This window comes from Molossus molossus, unplaced genomic scaffold (genome assembly GCF_014108415.1).
Source record: "Molossus molossus isolate mMolMol1 unplaced genomic scaffold, mMolMol1.p scaffold_m16_p_10, whole genome shotgun sequence".
Classification (NCBI taxonomy): domain Eukaryota; kingdom Metazoa; phylum Chordata; class Mammalia; order Chiroptera; family Molossidae; genus Molossus; species Molossus molossus.
The window spans coordinates 15,355,760-15,363,120 of NW_023425345.1; the positions used below are offsets into that span (position 1 = coordinate 15,355,760).

The following is a 7,361-nucleotide window of genomic DNA, read 5'->3' on the forward strand; positions in this document are numbered from 1 at the left end:
ATTGTGAAGCCTCCATTCTCTCCGTGGCCGTTGCTTAGAGGATTCAGTGGGGAGATCCCTGGCAGGAAGTCTGTCAGTGTTGATTTCTCTCTTTCTCTCAAATCCCTCAGCAAATCGTTTCCAGAGCCCAGTACCTTCCTGTGCCTCCCCTGCTACCTCCAGTGTGGTCTCTGTCATCGTCTCTCGTCGAGATTACTGCACTAGACTCCCACCTGGTGTCACCAAGTTCTCCCCTTCACTTTCCTCAACACAAAAGCTGGAGGGATCCTTTTAACAAGTAAGTCAGATTTTGTCACTCCTCTGTCCAAAACCCTACAAAGTCTCCCCCATTTCACTGAGAGTAAAAGCCAACCAACATCTTTACGATGGCCTAGAAGGTCCTGCGGAATCCGGGCCCCATTCCACCTGACCTCATCTCCTCCATTCGCATCTTTCACTTTTGTCATTCTAGTCACATTGACTTTCTCCCACGTCTCAAACCCACAGGGCGTGTTTCTACCTCAGGGCCTTTGCACTAGCTCTTCTCTCTGCTTTAAACATATCATCCCAGATATCTTTATCTTCAACTTCTTCAAGTCTTTGCTCAAGTATTACCTTTTTAGTGAAGGCCCTGACCACTCTCTTTGAGCTTGGCATACTCTCAGATACTCCCAATCCTCCTAACCCTACTCTATTTATTTTTCTCATCACACTAAGACCTAAAAAAACTATACAAATTTTTTCTATATTATGTTGTCTTTCTTCCCCTACAAGGGCAGAAATTTCTCTTCCTTTTATTGACTTATATGTTCCTGAAGGCTAGAATAATGCCTGGTCTATTGTAGGAACCTGGTAAATATGTATTATCAATATTATTAATGAATGTCAAGGGGCAGAAACTATAGGCCTTTAGAGAAAGAGATTTTCTCACTTAGAGACATCAGACTTCAGAGAAAGAGATCAAAAATTTTCATAGTCCAAGATAACCAGATTTGAATCCTTGCTCTGCCATTTACTTGGGAGCTTTGGCAAGTAACTTCGCCTCTGCAAGGTTCAAGACTCTTGGATGTAAAAATGGGGAAAATACTACCTAGCTCGCGAGGTTGCAGCACTGATGAGGCGATGCAATACAGAGAAAGAATCTGGTAAATCAGAGGACAATTAGAATGAACTCTCTCAAATTAGTTTTGTTTTACTTTGGCCAGATTCTAAGTTAACAGTATCGCTTTGAACACATGACCTCCCCTTTTGGAGGCTCGGTCGCACAGCTAACTCACGAAGAGTTTGTTGAGATGTTCTCTCTCATACATGTCCATGACCCCCATGGCTTGAAGAGTTCCGGGGGGGCGGGGTGCTGGGCCTCACAGTGCGTTGCTTCACCCGCTCCGATGGGTTAGCTAATCTGCTGCCGTGCAGTTCGTTACTGAGCCCTTTAAAAGTCAACAGATAATAACAGGAGATAAATAAAACCTTTGTCACTTACTGCTGCCTCAGTTTTACACAAGGGCTGCCAAAATCAGTTGCAACAGGAACCTTTGAACAGAAGACCAGTCAAATGGTATGTGCTGATAAACGTTTGTTTGGAGCCCAGCGTTCCTTTTCCTGGAATTCCTCGGTAATTAACCAACAGCACTACACAAGACCCTTTCACACAGCCGTCCAGGGCAGTTATCCCCAAGCTGCTTCCTACACCCACCTCCCCCAACAAGTCCTCGCAAATAAACCCAGATGTCCAAACTTTTTTCTACCGAACTGCCTGCACCAAGTGATAATTCTGTATTCTTTTACATTAGTCCAACTAATGAGTACAGTCAGAGACATGTGCTCATTAGAACTTCCAATCGGCGTGAGCTGACGTACTTTCAGACTGTGCGGCAACCCTTCCAGCCACAAAGAACTGTGATGTTTTATTTAAAAAAATTTTTTTCTTCATTGATTTCAGAGGGAGAGGAGGTTGAGAGGGAGAGAGAGATAGAAACATTGATGGGAGAGAACATCGATTGGCCACTTCCTGCAAGCCCCCCACTAGGGATCTGGCCCACAACCTGGGCATGTGCCCTGACTGGGAATCGAACCAGCGACCTCTTGGTACACGGGTCAATGCTCAACCACTGAGCCACACTGGCCAGGCAAAAATTTGATGTTTTAGATGATAACCTGAGCAGCCTAATTTGAACTATACTCATTTATTCGTTCAACACATATTTAATGAACATCTAGTATCTGCGAGACACAAATCTAGATGCTAGAGATACAGCAGTGAACAAAACACACAGAAATCCCGATCCTCACGGAGTCTGCATTCTAATGAAGATAGACAATAAGCAAGACAACTAAATAAAATAGATTAGATAGAATCTGTTCTAAGGGGAACATAGCAGGAAGTGAGACAGGACGTATGAGACAGTGCGGGTGCGCGGATGTTCTTTTCAACAGCAAGGGCAGAAAAGGTCAAACTGAGAAGGTGATATTTGAGCAAAGACCTGGAGGAGGTGATAGAGGGACCCACTGCGATCCCTGGGAGAAGGGGGAGAGAAGATAGGAACAGGCCCTGCGGAAGAAGCATGCGCGTGGTTGAGGGTCAACCAGAAGGCCAGGGCCGCTGAGACAGAGAACCAAAACAAGACACTCAGTTAGCAGAACAGGCTGAGCAAAGTCTTGGAGTTGGTCCTCAGGGTCAGCTGTTACTATGAGTGAGAAGGAGCCATGGGATGGTTTTGAGAAGAGACATGGCATGGTCTCTCATTGTGATGGCGTCATTCCAACAGTTCTGCGAGCCAATCAAGGGTTTCCAGGGGTATCCTTGAAATATTGAAAGAGCTCATGAAAGTAGCCAAGATCACCTCGAAAATTCAGGGCTTAAGCATTACTCAGAATAACCAAAAAGTGGAAACACCCCACATGTCCATCAACTGATGAAAGACAAACAAAATATGGCTCTTGCACACAGTGGCATTTATTCAGCCATAAAAAGAGATGAAGTGCAAATAGGTTGCTACAACATGGATGAGCCTGGAAAACATTACGCTAAATGAACAAAGCCAGTGACAAATGGACATATATTATATGACCCCGTTTCTATGCAGTGTTCACAATCGGCAAACCCATAGAGACAGAAAGTCGATTCGTGGTTGCCAAGCAATGGGCAAGAAGGAATGCGGAGTGACTGCTGATGGGCACAGGGTTCCTTCAGGTGATAAAAATGTTCCAGGTTAGATGATGATTTTGGTTGGGTTTATAGTTGTGAGTACACAAAATATAGAGTTTATTCTTATAGTCTTATTAATTATTGTATTATTTGTATTACAACTGTAAACCTACTTTTGCCCCACCCTGCACTAAAAACCACTACATTGCGCACTTCGAAGAGTGTATTTTATGGCATATAAATTTTATCTCAATTTTAAAAATCAAGGATTTAGGCTTTTAGAAACTGGTGCCAGGAAAACGGCTTTTTCTCTCTGCTATTTGCCTTGTCAGCCTCCTGCCCTCAGGAAACACACACACAACAGTCAGTGAAGTTAATTCTGTGACATTGATCAATATAAATTCCCACCCAGAATAATTTTTTTTTAATACTCAACCGAACATACTTTCCCATTGAATTTTAGATAAAGGTGGGGCTGGGAGAGAAACGTCTATGTGAGAGAGACACATCGATTGGGTGCCTCCTGCATGACCCCAACCAGGGACAGGGATTAAGCCGCAACAGAGGCACATGCTCCTGACTGGAATCGAATCCACAACTTTTTGGTCCAAGGGCCAATGCTCTATACACTGAGCCAAACTGACCAGGCCCACCCAGAATAATTTAACCAGGAGAGTAAGACCACCCTTCTCTTTTATATGTGACACACTGACCCATCATCATGAGTTGTGACTTGCTTCTTCCTTCCCAATGCCTCTCACATCTTGATTTCATGTCCCCATCACCATGACCCTGGTCCATTTCACATGGATAAGTGCGACAGCTGATGGGGTACCTACTTCTTTCCCTTTCCTGCCTGTCATCTCCAATCTGCTCTAACAAAACAATCATAAGACACAACTCAATGAAAGGAAGACAAACAATCCAACTTAAAAATGGGCAGATGACCTGAATAGACACTTCTCCAAATAGAACATACAAATGGCCAAGAGGTGTGAAAAAATGCTCAGTGCCACTTATCATCAAAGAGATGCAAATTAAAACCACTATGAGGTATCACCTCACACCTGTAAGAATGGCTGCATCAAAAAATCATCACACAGATGCTGGGGAGGGTGTGGAGAAAAGGGGACTCCAGTACACTGCTGGTGGGAATGCAGACTGGTGCAGCCACAAAGGAAAACTATATGGAGTTACCTCGAAATATTAAAAATGGAACTTCCATTTGACCCAGTGATCCCACTTTGAGGAATATATCCTAAGAAGCCTGAAACACAAATCAGAAAGAATATATGTACCCCTATGTTCATAGCAGCACTCCTCATAATTGCTGAGATCTGGAAACAGCCCAAGTGTCCATCAGTAGATGAGTGGATAAAAGAGCTGTGGTACATGTACACAATGGAGTACTATGCAGCTGTAAGAAAGAAAGATCTCTTACCCTTTGAGACAACATGGAGGGACCTGGAGAGTATTATGCTAAGTGAAATATGCCAATCAGAGAGAGATAAAACATAGAACTTATGTGCATATAGACACAACCAATGGACACAAACAACAATGTGGTGAAGGTTGGGGGGAGCAGGAAGGGGAACATCAATGGGGGGAAAAGGGAGGAACATCTGTAATACTTTCTTTGGTTGTCAAATGATCTTTAATTGAAACATTTTCCTTTGTAGTTCTTAACTAGCTGGGCATTCCACAGCACCACTGTTAATGTTATCTATGATGTCATGAGGGTGGCGGCCAACAACATTGCAGCCCACAGACTTGGCAGTCCCCAGGATCTCCTTAATGGTTCCAGAGAGTTCTCTAGCTAAAGATTGGTGCCGCATCTGATGGGCAATGTTGACAATCTCATCAAAAGTGATGTTTCCATTGTGCTTAATGTTTTTTTGCTTCTTTCTGTCTCATGGCAGTTCTTTGAGGGCTTTGATGACCAGAGTTGAGGCAGAAGTCACTACCTCAATCTGGGGCCTCTGTTCTGAACGGTCAGTTTCACTGTAATCCTCAGACCCTTCCAATCACCGGTTGCTTTGGCGATGTCATCACCAACCTTTTTAGGAGACAGGCCCAGGGGGCCAATCTTGGGGGCCAGGGCAGACGTGGCACCGACTTCCCCACTGGTGCACCTCAGGTATACGACTTTGATCTCGTTGGGGTCGAACTTCAGCGGAATGGTGGAGGCGGCTGGTGTCGGATGAACCCGGATTTAGGACGACAGAAGAAAGTTGCACCCAAACCTCCTCCGAGCCAAAAGTTGTAATACTTTCAACAATAAAGATTTATTTATTTATTTATTTATTTATTTATTTATTTATTCATCACTCCTGTGCCCCCGCTGAAGAACCTAATCTGTCTTCCTCAAGGCATTTTCCAGAGAATATATTTTCTGGAGAAAAAAAGATCCATCCTTTAACTATGATTTTGTGTTGCTTCTGCCTTAGAAATGGAGTTTGGATGCTGAAATATTAAAAGATGTTGGTTTATATGGGGAAACAAAACAAAATATTTCAGATCAGAACTAGCTTGGAAAATTCCGGAAAAATGATCAATGTGCCAACTGCTTATTGGATCAAGGTTCCAAGTCAATTCTTAGCACTACTCATTCTGTAACACCCATTTCCTTCCCCGTGCTCACTCTCTGTCCACTCCGACCGGAGGGGGGCTCTTCTTTCCTCCGCTTCTCTAACTCCTGCCCTCTCTTCAAACCCAGCTGTGGTTCCAGGTCTTCCGTGGCGTTGTCCAGAGTGCAGCCTGGGCCCTCCACACCCTCCAGGCGGCCCTACGGTACAGCCGAGGTTGAGCACATTGTAGCCGGCAGAGTTTCCTCCCTGCACACACAGGATAAATAAGGAAAAGGCCCAGATCTCATAGAACTATATTCCAGTGGAAAAATAAGCAATGACCATATTTTTAAAATTAAGGAAATTTCAGAGAGTGATAAAATAGATGAAGCATATACATTAACAAAGAACAGCTAAGAAAGTGGAAAAGACAACTTGAAACATTCTGAGGGTACTCACTTATATGTGGAATGTAAAATACGCAAACTCATAGAAGCAAAGAGTGGGATGGTGGTTCTCAAAGGCGGGTGGGAGAGGGGGGAATGAGCAGGTGATGGCCAAAGGCACAAAGTTTCAGCTACACAAAATAAATAAGTTCTGGAGAGATACACAGCATCATGCCTGTAGTTAACTATATGGCATTTTATAATGAAAATGTGCTTAAAAGGTAGATCTTATTAAGTGCTCTTACCACACACTAATTCTGCTAATAATAGAGGTGGGAGGAAACTGGGAGGTGACAGACATGCCCATGGTCTTGAGGGTGATGACGGCTTATCCCCAAACTCATCACGTTGTAAACATGAAATATATACAGCTTTTTCCGTGTCAATCACACCTTAGTAAAGTGGTGTTTTTAAAAATCTCAGTGACATTTAACCGAGACCCCAGTGACGAGAAGCAGCGAAGATACGAGGAAGGAGCAGTTCAGACAGACAAGGTGGGAAGTCTGAGTGGCAGCACGGAGGGGAATGAACAACACTAGACTGAAAAGGTAGGCAGATGTAAGGACTTGCAGACCCTGGTAAAAGTTTGGCTTTTACCCTAATTAAGACGAGAAGCCATGGTAAACTGTTTCCAGAGATGACCACCACTGTCTTCCCATCTCTACCCACCGTCCCTTTGCGATGTGACTTTGAGGCGTCTCCCACCAATGGGTGAAGTCTGTTTTCCCTCTTCTTCCTCCGGGGCTGGCCCAGAACCAAGAGCATGTGGAAGAAGTGGGACAGCTGAGACCTGACCTCGAGAGCCCCCATGGCTCCCGCTCTCTCCCCCTTAGAATGCTTCCCTGAGTCCCCCAGGTAAAGACACCCTCCAACCCACTGGAGGATGAGACGTGGAAGAGAGCCAGGACCCATCAACAGCTCGCACCCACTGCCGGGGAGGCCATCTGACCATCCCCACCAGGCAAGCACAAAGTGACTGAGTCACCAGAGTGACTCCAGGGGAGGCCAGCAGAAGGACCCCTGTAAGCCCGTCCAAATTGCCAGCCCATAGAACTGTGAGCCAATTTTTGTGTTTAAAAAACATAAAAATGCGGTTGGTGGCTTGTTATGCAGTGATAGACAAGTAATAAGAAATCTGGAGTTTTAAATAAAGAGTGGAATAACATTTGTATTTTTTTTAAAGACCAGCTTCATCCCAAGTACGGTGATGGAATTCAACCA

At 44.4% G+C, this 7,361-nt stretch overlaps 1 pseudogene; it reads right to left on the reverse strand.

Moving 5' to 3' along the window:
• Window positions 1-4,809: 4,809 nt before the first annotated feature.
• Window positions 4,810-6,950, reverse strand: LOC118623307 (annotated as a pseudogene).
• Between the last annotated feature and the right edge of the window lie 411 nt (window positions 6,951-7,361).